The sequence below is a fragment of the Morone saxatilis genome, unplaced genomic scaffold (genome assembly GCF_004916995.1).
Source record: "Morone saxatilis isolate NCDOM2014 unplaced genomic scaffold, NCSU_SB_2.0 Contig2, whole genome shotgun sequence".
NCBI classification, from domain to species: Eukaryota; Metazoa; Chordata; class Actinopteri; family Moronidae; genus Morone; species Morone saxatilis.
The window spans coordinates 17,073,168-17,097,155 of record NW_023339762.1 but is presented as its reverse complement, the minus strand read 5'-3'; the positions used below and the strand labels follow the sequence as shown (position 1 = coordinate 17,097,155).

General features: G+C 36.6%; 1 long non-coding RNA gene across 1 annotated transcript in view; it reads left to right on the top strand.

Moving 5' to 3' along the window:
- The window catches only part of LOC118330809, a 93,805-nt gene extending 70,866 nt beyond the window's left edge, over window positions 1-22,939 (top strand). Inside the window, exon 4 of the long non-coding RNA XR_004796851.1 lies at window positions 22,659-22,939. This is a non-coding gene — a long non-coding RNA (uncharacterized LOC118330809). The remainder of the gene's footprint in view (window positions 1-22,658) is intronic.
- Window positions 22,940-23,988: the final 1,049 nt, after the last annotated feature.

Sequence of the window (23,988 nt, the reverse complement as noted above, 5' to 3'; positions counted from 1 at the left end):
CGAGCCCTCATTTGTGTTTTAGGGAATACAGTGTTTAATATATATATAGATATAGATATAGATATAGATATAGATAGATATATATATATATATCTATATATACACGTGTAAAATAAATTGTTATATCACCACATGTGTTAACTGTTATATTGATATACAGTATATCATAATATAGTAGATATTGTGTACATTTAATTTAGAAACTGTTTATGGATAAAAAATACTAGATGTTGATATCTGTTTTTTGGATAACTGAACTAATTAAATTGACACATGAAGACACTGATGCAAAAATTATATAAAAATCTAATACTGCCACAATAGAGTCGTACTCAGTGATTTCTAACATCCCCTCCTAATACATCCAGGAATCGGAAAGTGATTGATTAATATGACACAGATGAAAGATGTAAAGTAATTTGAATTGCCTGAATAGCATACCCTCAAACTTCAGTGTCAAAGAGTAATTATGGACATTAGTGTTTCTCTATTATAAGATAATGTCCCTGACTAAGTGATTTTACATTGACTTTGACTGAGAAGCTTCTGGTTATGATGAAATAGTTAAAGCAAAATCACTGGCAACATAAAAATAAACATTTGCTTGTCTATTGTTCACCCAGCTCTCCCTCTGCCACTTACTGTAGGCTTTAATCTTGGTTACTGGTAGGTAGAGCAGGCTAGGCCATGCCTTGTGAGGTGCAAGTGGTGGTGCCTCTCCTCCTCTCTCTCCATCTCTCTCTCCTCATATTATATAAAGAGTGGCAGCAGGCAGAGTGACAGACTGCCCCAAGAGATGACACCTGTCACTGAGGGGAGTGCTGCTAATCTACAAGCCTCATTTTGTTTGAACTCTTTGTCACCTTGCCGTCAAATCCTCATCTTCTCAGTCACTGCCAGCTTCACTCCCCTCTGCTTCTCTGCTCACTCTGCTTTGCCCAATCTCTCCACAATACACCTCCACCATCACCACACAGAGCATGCTCTTCCAGGCAAACCAGTGTTCTCTAGTGTAACATATTGCTGCCTATACAAACATTTATCTGTTGAAGGGGTATTGCTCATACTTGTATTTTTTGTCCTTTATTTTGGATTTATAAATAGATACGAGTACTTTTTGACTAAGTAAATAACAGTAAAACCTTGGCAGCTCAGACGTGTAAAATTGCTTATGTGCCCCCAGCATATGAGAAAATGATGCGTCCTTGTTGAAATGTTTTTATTTTCTGAACAAAGCCCCATTCATTCATATTGAGATTTGTCTAAGTTAAAGTGATCTGAATAGAAATGCAGTCTGGAGTGGCCCAGTCTCTATGGAGCAGCACACTCCACCCCCTGGCCAAATATCTATATTGTCCACTTCTACAGACTGTGCTTTGTAATTATAATATAATTCATTATGTCTATGCTGCATGTGTCACAAAGGAGGAGTCCTCCCCAAAATCCTCCTGCGCTGTTCAGGCTGACCGAACACATTCTTGTTCCTATTTTAAAGCCTGCGGCTTGGAAATACCCTCTCACACCCCCATAAACAATAGATTTTCCTATTTTGCTTAATTGAGATATCACCCTGCAAATCTGACAGCTCACACCAGCCCCTAACTCCGGCTGAGGGAAATCTATATAGTGACAGGAAATGGAAAGGAAAGAGCCAAATAAGATGAAATAATAATAATAATAATAATAATAATAATAATAATTAATATGCCTCATTAGATACCTCACAGAATGTAGAAAATTTCAAAATGATCAAATCATTAATGTAGAAGCTGTGGTAAACATTCATGTTAATGTTGAGTTACCCCCTTTTATTTAAAGATAAATTGTGAAAGCAGAAAGAAAAAAAAAAGATATAATCCAAGTTGCAGCAGAGGCATCAGCCAACTTTTTTAAATGCCTCCATTAAGTGGAATTATCTTTTCCAGACACATTTTGTATGAATGCGTCCAAAAATCCCCATTCCATTTGGATTGCATGGGGTTTAATTTAATCCTTTTGCTTATTAAAAAAATAAGATGCAGCATCTTTAACAATAGAAAGGCTAGTCTGCATCGAACACAATGGCTAAGGTTAAATTGAAGGTTGTGTATACCCTTTGCTGTATTAGAAGAGCATTCATATTCAAATAAAAGCAGGCATCACTGATTCATGTTGCATAGTAGTGTGCAATTGTGCATTTGCTCACACAAAGCAAAACTGTAATGCACAGTTACAGTTTTATTTATTTATTAAAAATGAACAACATTCTTTACCCATTTTCCCATTTTGCAGTTACTTAAACATTGTGTGAGCAATGATTTATTCCCTTCTAAGTACTTAATGTAGCTCTTCTGAAGTCATACTACTTTAATATCTGGTATTGCTCTAATCTGTACTGTGTAAAATATTGTATTAGTCATAATTCTTCTCCACACTATCTGATTGTCAGCTGATGACAAAGACTATATCACACCACAGCACACAGCTACAACCCTGTCAAACTGGCCAGTGGAGAACTTGCACTAAGGGAAACCTTCATCAGTCTTAAAGTTAGTCACCTCACACAAAAAAGCCATGTTAGCAATTGGGACATATATTTTGTTAATGAAGTTTAGGACATTTGTAAAAACATGGGCCAAAGTGGAACATGGGATCCACTGAGATCATCCACAAATGCTTTACATCATCCAGTAGAATTAGAGCCTGATGTGTCTAAGATGTGTTTCCTGATAGTTGAGGAAGTTGTAGAAGCATTCTTTTGAGGGCCATATATATCTTTAACATTTGGACTTGATGCCACTTTAAATAATATTATATGTCCAGTATACTTATAAAAAGACATGCTAGCTTCGCAAAACCATGCTAAAATATACAGGTTTAAGCTGTGACGGTGATAACTCAGAAGCGTTTGTAATTTCAACTATGTTTGCACATCAGACAGCAGAGAGAGAGAAGTGTTTCTAGCCAGCATGCAAAGCAAAATTGAGGATCAAACATTTTTCATCTGATGTTTTCATCAGTTTCCCTGTTATACTGTAAAATAAAGGCTTTGAAGGATTTTGACATCTGATTGCCACAAGCAACATATGCCAATGTGAATTAAAATTATATTGTCAGACCAGGCACTGTATGTAATATGTCTGGGACTGTCTTGGACATCATACATTTACCTGTCGTAGTTTTGCAGTACATGTCGGGGAGCTAGTTAGTCAGCAACGCAACTTCAGCTTCAAAAGAAAATGACTAGTAACCATAAAACAACTGACACTGACATTATGACTGTGACACATTTCTGTAGCTCAGCTTTTGCTGTGTTCAGCTATATGATGCCACAAATGGTAACAAAAATCCTAACAATTTAAAGGCTAAAATTTACACTCACTTATACATTTCTCACAAAATAAGACCGGCAGCGTGAATAAGAAGGGAAAGTATCTTGACTGGTCTAAACCAGTTTGCCTTAACAAGTAAGTTCTTTACAACCATAGCCTTTTGAAGCTTCTGCCAAGAAGTTTAGCAGCACAAATGTCAAATAATGCAAACATAAACAGACTATAATATAGCACAATTATTTAAATACATTAAAAGTCATGGTGGAACATGTTTGTAGTTGAATGTAAAACTTTTCTCAAGTAACGTGTCTAAAATGTTTTTGGTGTCTCTACCTGATCTGAATGTTCGGTTCTTGTAGGTCATATGATTGGTTTCAGTATACTACACAGCAGGTTATATTCAAAAACGTTTCTTCATAATATCTTCATGAGCTTAACCAGTAGAGGTTAACAGTGTAATATTTAGCTTAAAACAACACACAAATCCAAATGAACACAAATGCATGTACCAGTAGTGATTTACATGCATATTTTTATATTATAATGTTAAATAACAAATTTCTATTAAAAATTGCAAAGAATCCAGTCTTTTGTCTCATACATGCCACCAAGATAACAAAAGTGCATGAAAACCATGACAATATATCTCTTCCTATTATAGTTGATTAATTTCAGATCCAATATGTTTATATAATTATAGACGGAGCAATTACATTTATTAACTAATCACAAATTATTACCTCACAAATGTCTTTGACTTAATGTTCATAATTATGAACAAAATTGTGTCCAGCTACTACAACTCACTTTATATATATTGTTTTGATAAAGAATTAGATACACACACATTGAATTGTTACCAGTCCAAATAACCCCCATGTTAGCCTAGAGTGGCTCTACCTTGTGATGTATTGTCTTTCCCATCCCCCTGTCTTTGTGTCTGAGGGAAGTCACGTGGCTGTTGGGAAACAAATAATTTCATTGGCTATATTCAGAGCATGTCTAAGAAGAGCACAGCAGCAGCTTGTCTTGGGAGTCAAGAACTTGGTACAATGTCTTCTGCAATGGGATGGCCAACACAAATGGGCTGGCGCACCTATCCAATTAACACCCTGCCTGCCAATCCCTGTCAGGTCACACGCTGACTCCCATGGCATGCTCTACCTGTCTCTGCTGCTCTCAACACATGCCCAGCTCCAATATAGAATTAACGCCACTTTTCACCTGGTCACGCTGACATGCCATAGATTAGACTGGTGCAGCATGGAGATATGCAAGGCACTCCAAATGAGGGCACCTGGGGTTAAGATTTCAAATGCAGTGGGGCTATTGTTTTGCCACTCCTTTAATATTAATTAAACTCTGAGGTGAAAATGTTCTTTACCAAACTATCGCTTAATTCCTCCAAGTGAACACCTGATAAGAGATTTTATTTAATGACCACCTAGATGTTACAACTTATCACACCAGTTAAGACCTTAATAAGACCAATAAGCTACTGGGGCTAAGTGGTTCTTTTGTGCAGTTTGTGAGACATATGCATGGCAAAAATGTTGTTTCTTTTTTATTATTACTTTTTTGTGCTTCTGCCCTAATCCCTAAACAAAACATAATGAACATGATTAGTATCCCTGCCAAAGAAACTGTAATATTCAGTAATATTTCTGAGAGATCTTGACAGCACATGACAGCTAATTTCTCCACACCTTTTTATATCTGTAGATTTATTTTTGTAGATTTATAGTCCAGTTAAATAGAGTTCACGAAGGAGAGTTCAACACAGTTGAAGAAGTTAGTAATACTCCTATATCTTATTTTAAAAAGTTAACTGTTTTGTGACTGTTCCATGGCAGGGAAGTTTCATATTTGCAGACGCAGTTATATTGTAACTTGCATCTAACATCTGTTAAATGTACAGTATTGGCACCCTGAAGATAATGGAAATTAAATTTTTTTTAACATTATTAATACAGCTGGCAAACAGCAGTTCTGGGTTCAAAACAAAAGTGCACAAAACAAGAATACACTGCAAATGGGTACAGCAAGGACAAGTATGGTCCACTTCTTCTTTGTGTCTTCATTGACAGGTTTTAGTCATCTTTCATGTTGAACTAAAACTTTATTCAGGTTCTAGTCATCTGTCACTCAAAACAGAAACTCTACTGTTTACAGACCATGAGGACAGGCTTTTGCTAAATCAGTCATGTTACTGTGATCTCAAGTGTCTTTTACGTTTTAAAGGTTGTTTTTTCGAATAGGGTTGTAGTGGTATACTATAACTGTTTAAAATTGACAGCTGTGATAGCGTGTACATTTACTTATCTACGGTATATAGACATTTTGCAGGCATGGAGCAACACTTTAATTCCATTGGAGTAGTTGGTGTTTCTGGTCGCCCAACAAACGTGAATCCAATATTTGATCTCCCCTTTGCACTGTTTTGGTCTCCACCAGCTCCTGAGAATGATATCTGAATTTCTTCACCATAGTCACTAACTAGACAGTGGGTTTATAAGAGCTTGTTTGCTGAAAACAGCAACCTGCTGCTGCTGCTGCAAAGGAGTTGATGAGTGCTGTGACACTGAACTCTAGATAGTGCTAATTATCAATGGGCTTCATGCATGAATGCTTTTTCTCTTATATTTGTTGTTGCATAGAAATAAGAGGAAAAAAAGAAAATCCTACATGGGATTTATGTGCTGACAGCCAAGTCTGTTCTTACCTACCTGAGTATGTTGATGAATTGCATTTAAATTGGGTGCATGTGCCAGTCATTTTCAATTAGCATATGGATACCCCAAGTAAATCCATATAAGGGCAGCAGAATTACTTGACATGTGCCAACAACCAACAAGCCAAAAGAAGAAGAGAAAGAAAAAGGACAGGAAATGCCACTGAAGGGCAGCAAACGGAAACAAATGTGGACTGTGTAATATCCTGGATTACTCTGGGGAGAGCATGGCTAACTGTGGACTGGGATATGTCAGACCTATCATCAGACCCTCTCTTGAAGGTCCCAGTAGCCAGGACAGCGATAGTAGTGAGTACTTGCAGAGGAGTTGGATTGGGATTAGATCGTTTTTGTCCCTGATCTAAGTTGAGGCTCCAAAATGGCACATAGGTTTTGAAGAATCGGCCTTGGTAACCAATTCATCTTTAATAAGTTTAAACATTTAAAGTATTACATTAATAAATAATTGAAAAACATTTTAAATAGATTTTTTATCCTCATTATTAATATTTCACACTACAAAATGCAATTTGGCTTTTGTGCATATTGACTTACTCTAGGGTAGTTACATTTTGATCTTACTTATGTTACTTTTTAAGCAAGTAAAAATCAAGCAAACGGGAAGTACGAAAGTATTGATGAATGCCACAAATGTTAGTAAATTGCTGTTGTTTAAGATTACACCTGTGTATACTAATGATTCATGCATGAGTCCCAGTACTGTGTGCACAGAATCTAGAGTGCAAAAGCGAGATCACAAGAATCCATATTGCCAGGCTTCAAGCTATGCGCTTGCGTCCAACCACAATGGGATCGGATGATTCAGCATCCTGTGAGGACCTGCTGGATCTCATGAACATTTGATTATGTTATATGATTGTTCATCTGATTTTTTCCAATCAGTTTCCAACTACAGCTTCCCAGATGATTCTGTGTAATAAAGACAGGTTGGTTGTTTGAGTTTCATCAAACACACTTTGTCCGTTTTTACAGGTGGAAAGCTGGTGAGGGATTATGTCTTTGCATTAGCTGCTCTTTGGTAAGGGTGACTTCACATTTGGGGGCAAGATCAGTGGGTAATCTCTGCATGTGCTTTTACCTCTCAGTGAGACTCTTTATGAGCTGATGACTCCCATGTGTGCTGGAGAAGGCACACGCCTCTCTACAACATCCTCAGGACAACAGCGAAGTTTGCAAGACCCAGAGTACAGGAATTTCTGTCCTCCCTTAAATTCTCTTCTGTTGGATTTATTTCCTCAGGGAAGTATTTCCACATGTTCTGCCTTACTTGAGAAGACAAGATAGCAAAATAAAGTAAATCAGTGTCTTTCCATCTACTAATGGTATTTCATTAACTTTGGATGACATGACATGATTACATAGATACACAAGCATCAGTAACTCTGTATTATAAAGAATTGTATTACTGCTTCCCACCTGAAATGCATGGTATTCATTTTATTTTAATGAACGATTTCTTTTGTTGAGAGACACACTCTACTGTTCATAGTGATTAATGTTGTATCAGTAAAGTTCAGCAATTATCACAGGTTCAATAAAATAACAAAAACAAGTTGTTGTTCTAAGCAAATGGTAAACAGTATGTTTTAAAGTATTATGACAGTTGAAAAATTTATTAGAGAAGAATTTGTAGTGTTTGTAAAGCTTTTAACTTTTCAAAGTGGTATTTCCTTCCGAAAACTTTTCTACCTTCAACTAATACATCTGTGTTGGGAGTGAAAATCTTCCCACAGGAACATTAAACACTATTGACATTAAAGGCTATATTTTCTGACTTCTAACTTTTAGGAAATGTGCCAGAAATGCACTTTGAAACTCGCTCTTAATGGAAAGAAAATATAATTCTGTAGCCAGAAGAGGATCAGAAGTAGCAAAACAAGTGTCCACTACAATTTGACCAAATGCTCACACAGTGTTTCTCAGTATCTTAGAGGGTTCTGTGATCACTACATTGAAAGCCAGATGAATGAGTTTGTGGAGTTAGGTTTGATTTTGCACTAACAGGCAATATTCAACTGAATGGATTTGAGTAAACTGAATCAGGACACCCTGCAAATGATTTGACTGCCAGATTCTACTGCGAGGACATTTTCTGTGGGGAAACTCACAACATGTTGGTTGCAAAGATCATTTTTACACAACCCACTCACCAGACAGACTGCTGATATTGGACGATTTCTTAAAAACCCAGATTACGTTCTGTGACAACATTTTTGAGCGTTTACTGCCAAAGTTATTCCAATGATTGTCCCGACAATATCTGCTCATGACAAATACAGCATGGTTAAGGTTTAGTTTAGGTTTAGCCAACTAAAGCTTTGTTTAGGTTAGTGGTCATGGCACACAACGTATATGATTGATGTTGATGTTGTTTTTTGTTTATAATTTGGTTGTGGCAGTTACGTGTATTTAACACGTAAACGTATGTTTTATTTTTTAGATTTTTAATCTTTGTCAGTCACTGGAAAGCAGGTAGGGCAAGTAATCCACATCCCCCTAAAAAGCCTCAGGTGGTCCTCTGTGCGGATAAGAGTTGGTAGAAATTGATACATGACTCCCTGTATGTGTAAAAATTCAATAATACTTTAACCATGGCTTTTCTCTCTGTCAACTTGAGCAAGGGAAATATCATTAGTGCCCGGTTTTCCAGAGATAAATTTTGCTATCTTGGGATGTTACAAACCATTAACATCAAGCAAAGACGTATCATTTTCCAGGACTGAGTATTGTACGTGAAAGGCTACACTCACCTCAGTGGATCCCAGTGGATATTAAGCTAACAGTTCTGGATTCCAGTGGGCATCTTAGCAAAGAGATCCTCTTTATTACACTATAAGTCAATGGCGCAAATATGATCTGGGTGATGTGAAGCTTTTTAGATGACTCAGCCCAGCAGCTTTGTATGAAGGGGTGCAGCTTGTCTACACTGCATGTAATTTGCAGATTCTTTACACTGTATTGTGTACACTGACAGGTTTGTGATTTGTTTGCACTTCATGGGTGTCTAATTGATTAAGATTAAAGGAGGGTGGTTTGTCTGGCTGTTGAAGAAAATTCCTGGCTGATTTGTATTTGTCGTGCCCCTCCTTTTTAAGTACAAGTAGGCCCTCTAACTACACACCTAACATGAGCCAACACAGGCCACATGCTGCTCTGCATGCTGGTTCACATGCACCGCATGACACAGCAACTGAATGAAGCCATCACTTACTCACTAGACAACTGGGCTTGTGGCATTGCTGTCTGTTGCAGGGAGCTCTACAATTTCTAAATAAACTCAAGAACTCCTATTGAACATATACTATTATTTACAAAATTCTGTTAAATAGGGAAAAACTGCTTTTAAAGACCATCTTTATATCCATTCACCATAATAGTCATCTGTAACATACTTTCTGTATTTAGAAGGTATTTAATCTCTGGTTATAATTAAAGCAGATATTAAATAATCTTTAGGTGGTGCATCAAAATTAAATGACGGTCATGTTTTTTATCATTAAATAGTAAAAGCAATTTTTTTCTTGATGATATTCACATTTGCCGTCAGGACTCTGTGATGTAATTATAATTGAATGGACAAAACTGTTACTTGTTTTAATTAAACCATACATTTGAAAGGTAGAAATGAAGTGGGTTGAAAAACAAAGGAAAATATTATGTCAAAGTCAGAGAAGTGGTTTTATTTTCCGCTGCAAGCTAAAGCTAAACTACAAAGTACAAGAACTGAATCCTGTCCTACTTCACTTGCTTTGATAGTGGACCACCATGTTATAAATAATGTATTAAAGGATTTACAATGCAGAGAAAGAGAGCTGCTTTCAGAAGAATGAAAGTTCCTTTACTAGTGCATGAAAAAAACATGTTAACTCTTTGCAGCCCAGACCCAATCTGAGTTATAAAAGACTTCATATATTTTCTTTTGTATTGTCCAGGTTAAGAGAGTGTTTGGTTTCCTTTTTACAGTTTGTGGTAGCTTATTTTTTCTGCCAAAAGGTGTTTGAGGCCTACTGGGACCACTTAAAAGTTTATGCAGAGCACTAGCCAAGTTGGACAAAAAAGCCTTGAAGTATACACACACTGGCCCCTTTCTCAGAACCTCTCAGCTCTGGCTAGGGGGAGTGTTGTTGGTTTATGAGAGGGAAAATAGCCCCAGCCTTCTGCAAAAGTGAAATGGGATTAAGGCCTTTGTTCAGCCCACAATGGTGAGGGGAATTAGCAATAGTTGTAGGCACTTAGAAGAGCTCTCACACAGAAGCTTATCCCAGATTTTACACAATAATCATTTGAATATCAACAGTGTTTTGCAACTACAGCGCTAATGTATAAACCTCTCTCTTTTAGATATCGAAATCCCCAAAAGGATTTCGACCAGTGGCCACTGCACAAATATTCACGCTCTTTATGAAGAATCATATTTTCGAGTATCATTGCTCTTCATATGGCAGAAAAACACATTTTAAAAGTGGTGAAGATAACTTGAAGTTTGGGAAAGAAGTTTTTAACATTTGTATTGGGTGTGATTCAAGCTTCCTACATTTGTTTGGTGACTTAAAATGTCCTTAACTGTCCTTAAATAGCTATGTATCCACCTGCATCTACTAGGTCTAATGTTAAATAAAATATGACTGATGTCCATTTTACAATATTTCAGCATTAATACCAATTTATTGCCATAATTCATTGCACATCCAGCATTACTGCCCTATTTTTTAAACATTTCATATAAAAATTCAATATAAGGAACAATATCATGTAGATATTATAGTGAACTTTGTATTTGTTGACCTTATTGCTGACTTTCTATTCAAAATAACCAAAAATAAACAGCTTCAGAGTGAGATTTAAAAAACAAAGTCATCAGTATTTAAAAAGCGAAAGATCAGGAGTGCAACATAATTTATATATATAAAGTGTGGGTTGTATGACAAACAACTTTTATGTACATTCACACTACCTTCACAGCTTGAACTTAAAATAGGCCATATTAGTATAGAAACACAGGAGCCCGTACTGACTGAAGCATTAGACTTATCTGGGATCAGGGAGATCCACTGACAAGCATAACTCTCACGGAGAAGGAATAATTCAGAGCTTCTGCCTCAGTTGAGTCTCACAAGACTGGCCTCAAGAAGTGTGATGGCCTCAGCATTTTTGCCCACACAGTGAAAACGTATTGTCCAAATCACAAAACATTGAGTGAGATCAGCAGACTTGTCAAGAGGCCCTGGCTTGAATATGAATGATGAGAGAAGAGCAGGGTGGTCCTAGTGCTGTTTTGGTGTTAGGCAGGTGAAAATAAGCTCAACTGTCCCCGCCAGCTGCCCATCGCTAAATCAGAAATAGGAGAGCAGAGAGTTTACTGAATTAAAAAAAAAAAAAAAAGGGGGAAAAAAATAGCTGTTTAGCACTTTCATGTAAATTAACACCAGTAACAGATCATCTGCAGACACTGGTGTAATTGTCAAAATATATTGGGAATCTCTGGCGTGATTACAATATTTTAAGCCCCAGCATGTAATCATAACAGCATCTTTTTCAAATTTGATACTTCAGGTAAACTGCAAGTACTTATACCGAAATGAAAAGGATGGAGGTGGTTTTTCAAAGTGAAGCCACGCATGCATTTTCTGTCAAAATGGAGAAATTAAGACATAACACCTCCCCTTCTTTCCTGTCCTTAACACATGCACGCACGCTAGCTCAATTCACTCGAGTGTCTGCATAGTTTCTGCATTCAACTGGATACAATGATGCACAAGATGAATAAAGTTATCTCTGCAACTGAATGGGATGTTGCTGGTGGGAGGGAACAGGGAGGTTCCCTATACGCCTGAGCTGAAAAGAGCTCAGCTTTGAGGGCCAGCGCTGCAAGGGTCAGGGCCCAGCTGCTTTTAGGGGTGAAAGGGACACCAGCGGGCTGGACTGACTCAGGAAACCTAACAAAACCAATCGTGTCAAATAAAGACATCCCAGATTGGACGTTGACAGATCCCTTCCCGAAGTTGCTGAACACACTTCACACATTCAAACTTTGCTCTGGTTTGTATCATGTGCCACAGTCAGAGTCCCATTTCACTTGTCAAGAGTCTTATATATCAACATTTATTTAATCTACATTTTTATTATTCTTTTTTTATTTTTGGTTTTTGGGTCTGAAATCAACATTTCTACACAGGTAGGATATATTTTTAATCATTTCGTGGTGACATAATTTTATGATAAACTTAAAAGTGATACTAAAATTTTTATTGTCATAATAAGGCAACCTCAAAACCAACTCACTTTCATTCACTGAAAGATTTGTGTGGCCTTGTTGATCTCAGATGTAGTGCTCTACATCTGAGATCAACAGATATCAGATAGATATGATGGGTTCTCAAATATTGGACATTAGATGTGTGTGTGCTGGTAAAGCCACAATGCACTGTTTTAAAAGTGGTTTGTTGATAGGTTTTACTTACTTTAGAATTGCTATGTTGGTGGTGCTTCTATTTGACTGTCATTTGAAAACCAAAGCTAACAAAGCTATTAGGCCTTCCCTGTCTGCGAGTTTACAGATTTCAAAGGGTGCAGAAATTCACTAAGTTTGAATTTGTGGGGGGTAAGTAGGATAATAATCAGGCCACATTATAAGGAATTGATGGTTCATTTTCCCTGTCAGCAGTAGCAGAGCTTTGCCCAAAGATGTGCTGACCTGTGCAGATGGGGTTCAAAGCCAATTTCCATGTTAAAAACTCCACACGGTTCAGAAATCCCTCTGACTGACTCTTGTTGATCAGAGTATGTGACAAGCCTGTCTTTTAAAACAGGTCTGCTCATGTAAGTAGATGGAAGTGTACAAGTGTACAACAAACAGTCTGGCCAGGTTTGAGTGTAGTAATAGTGTTGTTTGGATGCATACCCAGAGGCAATGACATAAAGACAAAAGGTAGCTCTAGAGTGTGCTGTCAAAATGGAAAATATAGCCCATTATGTGTCACAAACTGTAAAAAGTAGTCCTTTTTTTATTTTTTTTATTTTACTTTTTACTCCCTTTCATCAAATGTGTGTCAAGTGTCGTTACAAAGCTTTAATTCTTGCCAGAAAATCAGTTCAACCATTCATCATCAACTCACATTTAAATTCATTTTCCTTCAGGCTTTTGCTTTTTTTTTTTTTTTTGCCTATGTGCTGAGTTTACTCAGAGACAGAAAATCTGTGAGGAGAATAAAGAGATCACTGGGATGGCGGGAATTTGTTTGATGAGTTATGAGATGAACCAATTTAAAAAAGGAGAAAAATACATCTGCCAAGTATCATCCTTGGTATCCTGAGGACCGCAGCATTTACGTCACTCTTTATCTTGCTGTCGGCTGCTGCCTGAATGCTGTGTGTTTGCACAAATGCACATACTTGTAGTGGGCAGCGTGCAGGGAGGGACAGTTTTACTTGTAAGTTCTGCGCATGATTACCATGTCCCAGAATTGGCATTTTTTATTTATTTTTTTGGTAAAGCCATCTATCTTAATTGCAATCACATATACTTCAAGAAGAGAGGCAACTGGTGAACAGTCTCATTTTTTAGACTTTGTTCTTTGTTCACTGTTATCACACAACTCTGTGTAATGGTGTCTGTGCTATAAGCTGCTAGGCTGCTCCACTGTGCTGGATATATTATATCCATTGAAATGCCTGCTGGCTGCAGAGTATTAAGTATGGTGAAAACACAATCTTGGTGGGGTCTGTGCGACTAACAATAGATAGAGGCATGATGACTTATTAAACACAGCCAACCGGCAGCATGGTTTTTCTCATTACCTTTTTCAATTCCCAGCCTATAAAGCCTATGGGTCTGGTGACAAAACTCTTGCCATGTAATTCTCTCTCAGGCTGCTTTCATCAGCCGATTTCGTGGAGAAATATGAAGCTGATTTTATCGTACTCTATAAATTCACAAAAGGCCCTCAAGTTGCCCCCATGGAAGACATACCTCATCTCAGTGATGTGCCACCACTATTGCTGATCCCAAGCATTTGATAACAGTACCTCTCCTTTTTAATGATTTGACAGGCGTCAGACATGAGTCCTATAGACACAGCATTTTTTAATACACTTTTCTTTGCTTGTTTACACCAACCTGCTCGGATGAAAGAACATATCTATCATCTCCTTCTCTCTCAATAAGTGATATATATTAAAACCTACAGCAGCTTTCCGATTATATCAATTGTGCACCGTTGCTGCACACAAAAAGGTTTTGCAGTTGTCAAAATAGTGAACACTTCCAATTCTATAGCTTCAAGCACATTTATTTTTATAAGGATTTTTTTTTTTCATCTTGGCTATCATGCTTGTTTTATTTCATCAACACACACATAAATCTCATCCAGGGTGCTCCAATACTCTTTGTTCAGTCAGAAATGGTTTAATACACAAAACAGGTAAATAATAACAATTCACAGCCGTCAAGTCAGCTGTAAATAACAAAATGACATATTAGACAAACTACAAATTAGTTATTGGGCAACCAGAAGAAAATAAGCACTAATAAGACAGTTACTGTCATATATTGTTAGATTTTATGTGTTTGAATTTGCTTCTTTTTAACCAGTTGTATTCACTTCCCTCTTATCTAATTCTCTCATGTGGTTTCTGGCACATTTGCAGTATCCTGGAATACAGCAGGGATTGTTCTCTTTGAAATGTTGTGACTATGGTGTCATTTTTAAAAACTTTCATCATGCATGGGTACCTAATCAATTGAAATTCAGCTGCCTTAGCCCCAAGCTTGGTTGTAACTTAGACCAGCTTTCATCAGCTCAGCCTTTTAAAAATAGAAATCCTGCTATGATGAAATTTTCAGTTTGAAAAGGATATATTCAGCTTCTCCACTGTGCTGTAACTGTACTTAAAGTGAGAGCCATTTAGGCAGAGGATTGTAAACTAAACGTTTTATAAAGTTTACATTTATATTTACACAATTAGCACGATGATGACTTGATTGTTATGATGGTTAGAATTAGTGGAGATGTTTGTGGTTTATAATATTCCTCTATATAAACATTAATGCTAAATATGTCAGTCTTAGCAGTTGTCTGGTTTTGATCAGTGTATCTTAGAGTAACATCCCCCCTCATTCCTAATTAGATTTCCTACATTATAATGTTTGATAATGCCTCAAGGTTTGGTCCCTTCTATCAAAACATTTCTGCAAATATTCCGTCCTGTTAACTCTTTGTGGGCCCGCGTTACATAATTATTTCATATTTGCTATCTTCACCTCCATAGGGAGAATATTATCTGCAATAATCATTGTCATCATCATGATTCTCTTCGTGGTCTGTTGGCTCCAAATAAGTAATTTAGTTGTAAAGCAGCTTCATTTATTTTGCCTATTCATTTTTCTTCCTATCATATATCTAAATACAAATCTTCATTTTATAACTGACAGCTTATTACCTCTGAGCACATGCTGATAAATTTAATTCCAATGAGTTAGCTTCCATTTTCGGATCCCATTATCCACTAATGTGGCAGCAGCGTGTGGGAGGAGAAAACTTACAGGACAAGAACTCAGAAAATAAAATATATGTCTTTACATATAAATATTTATTAATAATAATAATAATAATAATAATAATAATACTATTATTATTATTATTAGTAGTAGTATTATTAGTAGTATTATTATTAGTTATATTTAGCATGTATTTGTAATTTATTAAATAATTTAACATAACCCAGTCTGTATTTATTTTATATCTGGAACATAACAAAAATTTTGATTTTCATTTGAGAACATTTATTTTAACGGTGTAAATAAAATTAAACGCTGTGATTTTTGAATGTATTGATACATTTTCCACTTTTTTTTAGAAAGAGAAAAGTTTTGCATTCAACCAAATTGCAGCAGTGCAGTTCTTCAAATCCCCAAATAAAGCAGAACTGTTGAAGTGAGACTTTTAGTGGTGAGTGTTTTTTGGATTGCATTTCAGTCCATTCAGAAACATAGGTCCCTTTATAAACATATACCTTGTAAGAGAGCAGCATTATGCCACAGTTGGGTCTATTTTGGCGAAGTAAGGAAGTAAGTAAACAATTATTATTAGCTTTGATGTTGGCCTGAATAGCACTCAATTAACAATGTGGCTAATGAGCCCATTAAGGATGAAAGTGTTCTCAACAGGTATGAGAGGATACTGCTGTTTTTGGAGTCTCAGTTCTCAGCATTGAATGCAGCATGAATAACGGTGCTCTTTCTCAATCGCTTCAAAGGCCAAACCTCTACAGCCCAGAGAGCAGAGTTAAATAAAGGTTTGCTTGCAATTGAAAAATTAGATAGATAAATACTTTAAGCATTAAAAAAAAATCAGAGCAACAACAAAAATATTGGAAAAGTAGAACAGCAAGTTAAGTCATGCTAATATTGTGAATAAATAAATTCTCCACACATCTCTTTGGACTTTTTTGCAGCATGAAAATTAAATCTTATTTAAAATGCCTCATGCAACATGAGAAAGCCCCAAATCAATTTGTGTATTTTTAAAATTTTAACAAATCTTGCTTTAATTACGTTTTAGTTAAAGTAAATATGTGCTTGCCTCAGTCTAATAGTAATTACTCCGCAGTACAAATAGGGCTTGTCTGTTGCAAAGAAAGAAAACTGAAAGAAAGAGAGACTGTGAGGCTTTCTGCAGCCCCAGCGTTTCCTCTGAAGTACTTCCCACTGAAATGCACTGAAAGCTTCACGCGTGGATTATTTCTACATTATTTGCTGCTGGATTCCAAAACTTCTTGTTAACTAGCAACAACAATTCTTTTATACTGACTGCCTCGTCTGACTGTTTCTTTTATACCCAGGAAACTCCTATTTTCGCTCTCATTTTATAAAACAAAATGAAAATAAAAGGAAATTAAAAAAAATATGTCCCTTCTTCAACAGTAAAAATGTGACCTTAAAATGCGTGGAAATTATCTTTCATGTTTTGGCAACATTGTGAGATATTATTTAATCTATGTATGATGAGAGCAAATCTTCCAGTGTAGCTTTTTATTGCTCTCAAGCAATAAACAAACTCCTTCAGCTAAATATTAAAATCAGCTTTTATTTATATACAGGTGGAAATAATTTCCAAAAGGGGGACAAAAACACTATAGAAAAAGGGTAAAACTGGTATTTAAAAACAGTCACTGTGCAACAAAAAATGACAATAAGTAGAGAAAATGATATAACAGTATGTTGAATGAATTTATCTGTTTGTAAAACCTGCTTGTCTGCAGAAGTTTCAGAATGTTATCAGTAGTTTCAGCTCAAGAATAGCTTGAGGTGTTTTGAGTGTAAATCCGTCTAAAGCTGCCAGCACTGACATACACAGCATATGCTAAATACAGATAAGAGTATTTTTAATAGATCTGCAAAAAGTCTCCCCACATAGCTCAATGGATGTGCTTTGAATGTAGTTGATAAGTTGGCTTAAGCTGAATGCTGTATCCCACTGCAACATTGTGCTACTGGGTGAGCCCATCACAAACTAGCCTTCCAATAAAGACCACTTCCAGGGGAGGGATTATAGAAAAGCCTTCGAGATCAGCTTCATGTCTTACTAGAGTTTCTGATTATAAATAGTGCTATGTTACAGAAAAACTAGCCATTGCCAAGGATCATATGGGAAAAAATATCTTTAAGCATTTTATTTACCTACAATGTCAAACTGAAAAGAAGAAGTGGTGTGAGGGACATTTGTATATTTTTCTAAATTTCTGTTAAAATAATTTTATTGCCTTTGATTCCAAATTCTTCTAGTTCTGATTATTTACATTATGTTTTTCTTTATTTATGTGCACGAATTAAACCAAAATAGTAAAATAAATAGAGGAAAAATGCTGTCTGAAATCCAGCAGAAATAAGTTCCATAATACTGCCATTATATTTGCAAAGTTTCTATGTGGTCAGACTCCTGTGTATTAATTTATGTCTTCACTCCAAGCTGGATGAACTCAGGTCATGAACTTTGCCTCTCTTTATTTTAAACAGGAGGAAGGAATTCTGTTCCTTCCAGTTGTATTTCTTTACAAAAAATTGTCTCTTCGAAGTCCAACACAAATTCAGAGTTAAAGTCTCTTAAGGAAATTATCCAGGTAGGTAGATAGACAGATAGATAGACAGATAGATAGATAGACAGATAGACAGATAGACAGAGAAATTGAGTAAGTGTTGACTGTCTTTGTTTCTCTTTAGCTCTCCTCAGGTCATCTGATTATGTGGCTGAAGAAATGAGAGGGGCAGATAAGCCTCTTTTATGCTTCCAAGCCACTTAAAGAGCTGAAGCACCAGCTTCTGTTGCTACACTGCGAGGGAAGAAAACAAGTCATTTGTGTACTACAAAATGGCTCCTCTCTAAAATGTGTTCCCTCAAATCTTAAGTTTACTGCTCGCCGCTTTGACAGTTAATTTGTTTTAATGTATATTAGATAGCGAGGTTCACCACAGTTTCATGACTTAAAAATGTTAAAAAAGGACACTAATATTCTATAATACTAAATGAACTCACACAGCATGCTCAATTTAAATTTTTATTCAGTATTTCTTTTTACATTTACTCCTCTTAATTATTTCTTGTATTAATTCTAAATTATGAACTACGAGTAAATGTTTGTACATGCAAATTTTTTATTGGCTTGACTTTTGGTGCGCAGCAAATAAAATAGAATCTAAGATTGTATTTTATTCAGTAATATGGAAATGTCCTCAGTTCCTGCTATATGTCATGAGGGCATCTCTTCTCTGCCTTCTTAATAAGGTAGTTCTGCAGGCCTCTACTGTAATATATTTCACCAATAAAGCAATTCCAAAGCTAGTCTGGCCTTTTGACCACCACTGAGAACGTGGAAAGCAGCAGGCCGCCTTTGCTAACTAGGCTTACTCTCTAATATTAGATACCTGTCCCCTGGCTTTTCAGAGGGGGGCTTAGCAGTTGATATTTTCATTTGGTCCTGCCAAGATGCGACACCCCCGCTTTAATCTTGTGTTTGACGTTAAGCGCTCTGTTCATGAAAAGTCTCTGTGAACTTCAACCTTAGGGTGGTGCTGTCATACAAAAATGATGTGGTGGGGGAGTGAAACTGGCTGGTCTATCCTTGACCTCTCCCATTGGCCTGCCAAAGTCTTTCCCCTGCCCTTCTTAATCAGGTGGGACCCTTCCCTTTTAGAGTGGAAGATAGTATATTCTCTGCATCCAGCTGCGTCGTTTTTTTATAATAACCAGCACAGATGTCTATGGATAAAGACATAGCAGAGAAATCTTGAAGGAAGAGAGCGATGCTGCTGAGTGCTGTTTCATTGGTAGAAAAAAAGGAAAATCCTCAGAGGACCATAAAGAAAACAGTGTATTTAAAAAGTCAACAATAAAAAATCAATATCAAGAAATACATTTTAAAGAATGCATGCTTCTCTGAATGAAAATCTCTGTAACATCATTCATTAACAAGGATAGCTAAATACAATGTTGCAGTGTTTGGAAAAATATCATTGATATGCAAGATTAATGGTCTGAATTGAAAGCAGAGTTCACTCTGTTGTTAAGAGGCAATTACTCTTTTACCATTTCATCAGAGCTGGAGAACTTCAGTATACATCTGCATGTTTGAAAATATCAGAAGGAAGACACGGGCAAAGTAGGAGCAGACTAATGAATTTCTTGTGATGGGTAACTACCCCTTAATTCAGCTGGAGGTTTTGTGTGCTGCTTCCATGTTAGCATTTATCGGGATGTTGAGGACAAACAAGCCACTTCTCTGCAATCGTTAAGATGAGTTTCCCTACTGATTGATGTGTGGAATCAATTGCTCCCCATAGAATCCATGTCACTCTATTACCACACTGTCTGGTAATGATAGGCTGTTCTCCACAAGATTATAGAGCTCTGTCACAAAGCAACAAAGACTTGCTTCCCTGTGTCTGACCTGGTCTGCTATAATTGAGAATAGCTTCAATTTTTACTCTGTAGGTAAACAGGAAAAAGAATTACAATGTTGATGGAAGTATGTCTTTATTATATTTAAAATAGTGAATTTTTATGCGGGAATGCAATGAATTATTGATGATTGAATTACTGAATAAAAAATGATTTTTGTATTGCTGTTAGCCGGAAAAAATATTCACAATTGTACCTTCAAGAGTTTAGCTGGATACTTGTTAAATTCATATACATCTTAAAAATGTTCTTATATTTACCTTTATTTTATTTTTTTTTAAAGAAAAAGCCTTTCACCAGCCAGGATCACATTCAAAGCACATCTCTGATCAGAATTTAAGCCAGAGCCCAAGTTGCAAACATATTTGAAGTCATCAAAACAACAGGTGTTTTCTCCATGAAATACTCCTCTGTGTAACTGTCCTTTTTTTTGTCATGTGAATACACCACAGCTCTCTTACTGCCAAGCTGACTACCATCCAACCCAGTAAGTGCCATCAGCATTGCAACTCATTTAGTTTGTGGCCCAGAGATGTACCACACAGCCCTGATCCTGATTACACATGATCAAAGATGAGTTCTTCAGCAATTTGATTATATATTTGAGCTTGAATTAAATCCACATGCCTGTGTTCCTCTGAAATGACTAATTGAATAGACTTTAGGGTTTAGAATGGTTTAATACAACAATGGGCATTTTTCTTCAGGTTGACCTCAGTCATTTGAGTAGGACTACAGTATGTGCTGCATTTAATTACCTACAGTTAAATTTGATTATCAGAAAATATGGTGCATATCAAGTGATTCCCTGCCCTTAAGTAATATTATTCTGTATAGTTAGAGTTGGAAAGAGATGACATGGGAACTTCATACAAGACAAAAGGCATGAGCTAATGAGACTGGTTAGTGATTCAAATTTATGGAAATTTTATTAATTACAGACACCTATCTTTCATCTGTACCATTTGGTGGTGAAGTAATTAAAACCAACAATGACAGTCCCAGCAGTCGAAAAAGCAAACAAGATCAAAGAAGGCAAAGCAGTCAGGAGAAAGTCCCGTATATATTGAACTCGGCCTGGCCGTGGGCAACAGGCCCTCATTAAAGTCAGACTTTGTTGATCATCAATTAACCTGCTTTGTTTTTGCTTCTGATTTTAAACTTGCATAACACCACTTTTCCTCTGCTCTTTACTGATTAAGGTTTTGTTCATAATGTTTGGCTGGAGGTGACCAAGACACATCATAAGTGCTGCCATGTATCATGGAGGGAAAACTTTTGATTGGTTGATTGGAAAGGACGATTGACCCAGTAGAGAGTTGAATGGCCTTATTACATGAAAAAACAATACAATTTTTTCCTTAAAACATAATCAACAAGACCAGCTGTTGTTGACCTTATTATTGTCAAACTGTGTAAAAAAAAAAAAGAAGAAACTAAAAAAAACTAAATAGGCAGAAAATTAAAGTTCTTTGCCTTTTTTCCTTCCTGTTTACCAGATTTTGCTCATTTTTTTCTCCAATTAACCGAATATACAAGCAAAGGATGCTTCAGGAAAATTTAATTGTTACAACAATTTATGCATCGCCTTTGTGAATTGTGTGGGGAAAGAATGCAAATACGTAGACGTTCCATTTATGATAATTGATTACATTTCTTTCTGATTAGAGTTAAGAAGATTCAATCTTGCATTTAGTGGTGAAAATGACTTCAAACTGATAACCCTGAGTGTTTAGCAAACCTTTCATTTGTCTAATGCATTTCTTGACATTGTTCTCATATTAGCTGCACAAAACTGCTTTTTGCTTCAGCAAAGTGTGCAAAAGTTAACACTGTCACATTTTCTTCTGCACTGTTATTCTGTAGGACATGTTTTGATTATGTATAATGGAACAAATATAGGTTTGAAAATAAGATTTTTCCTAACGGAGCAATGATGACAGTGACAGTGTTATCAACTGCTGATCAAGATATTTAAGTTGCTTAATTGACTCAAACTCTGAAGTGAAGAGGAATGCATCACTAAATCTCGCTGCTCACAAAGAACCACCCGACACCCGACGCTATGAGGACAACAAATAGATGGCCAGTCTTAACTTTTATTATGAGCAGTGGAGGTCATATTTAAAATGAGAGATTAGCCGCTCATCACAATATTGGTGGATTATCAACTACCTGCAATGAAAGCAACCCCTGGCTCTGGGTCGATAAGAGTTTGACTGCATTTCAAATTAATTTTCCTCAGCTTAGAAAGCCGGACTCCTATCTTGTTATTGATCACAGCGTTAATCCATAACCAAGCTCACCCTTTCCCCGTGGAATGAGCAGGAAAATATAAAACGATCACTGTGGAGGACTCTTGACTCTGTATAAAAACTGGAACAGGCTTAGAAGTGATTAGAGTTCATTATTTAAGAATACGTTCCCAGACTATTGTTTCACATCTCAGTTCATTTTTATATTGATCTGCATGTGTTCATTGTTCTTTCTTTTTTTTTTTTTACAATTTTATACCAACATTTATTCTGCTCTGTATTCCTTTGGTCTGGGTTGTGTTTATACATGACGATTGATTGATTGATTTCCCAGACAGCAGGAACACTTCACACCTCAGCTGCTTTCTCTGTTTGTCTTCTCCAACAGAGGGACCTCCACTCTGGATGAAATTTAGCCCCGACCTCTGACCTTTGGGTTCCCCGCTTGTCTCCAGTCCAGTGACCACAAACAACTCCTGGATTGCTGTAAATGTCAGTGCAGCGGTGTCTCCGCCCTCGCCCCTGTGAACCATAGGGCTGCACTCAACCTGCACTAATAGGACACTTTCATGAGAGCTCCATTATCAGTTATGCTGTATTTGATATCTCAGATTTCCTCCTTATGATGCCTCTATGAACTGAATAACTGTCACCAAACAAACAGCAATAAAGGGTCTGTCTTTTACGCTTTTTAAAAATATTATTTTTTTTCAGCTCTTCAAACATTACATTTGTTAGCACCCAGCTTAAGGTGCTTCACACAGTCCAAAAATATGAATTATTGTAATCATTTACATTTTATATGGAAATGTACGCTTTTAGATGCACAGTTTTAAAATGTATTGCCTAAAGAGTGCACGGTGAGCTGTTGGAAGTGACCCATTTAGCACACAAACCAGCTGGTACCATCTATCATAAGGCTCAGTTATAATAGATTGTAATTCATGTTCTGAAGACATTGGTTGTAATACATCCCATTTTGAAGCACTTTGGCTCGCCCTTCCCCCACCCATAAACACACACGCTCCCTTTCTCTCCTCTCCGGGCCTCCCGAGGTTGGTGTCTCTGCGTTAGGACTCTATTGTTGCCTACTGCTGGATAATGCCCTTATTAATTGTACCTCTTTGTAAGGTGTCAGCTGTAGCCTCAGATTGAGATGGATGGATCTCTGGAGTCTGCTCCCTGGCCCTCCACAGACGCTCTATCTCTGCACAACACACAGATGCAACAGTGAGTGCTGCCACACTATGACTAAAAGCTGAGATAAAACAGGCATTTTTAATTATTCCACCAAAAAAAGAAACATGTTTCCAAACTGAAAAGCCCTATTTTTGTCATTGCTAAGGTGAGCTAGCATGTGATGTGTTTAATTATCTGAATATCTGAACATACAATCCATAGCAGTGATGAAATATCTTTTTTTATTGATTATTTTAGTGTGTTGCAGGAATACGGCTCAATTAGGTGGATTGAAGCCTCCGTGAGATCAACAGCATTAACATCAAATCCTTTCCCTCTCATTAAAGGAAACAGAGTCAATTTAATTAATGCATATTAATCCCCACTGATGCTCATTTCAGCTTTTAAAAAAGCATGGCAGTGTGGACTTCAGATTCATCCGTTTCGAAAAATTCAGGTTTGATCACTTTCTGAATCAACATATACACATTTTCATAGCACATTTCAGAATCTTTAGATTGATTACCTGAATCATAGGT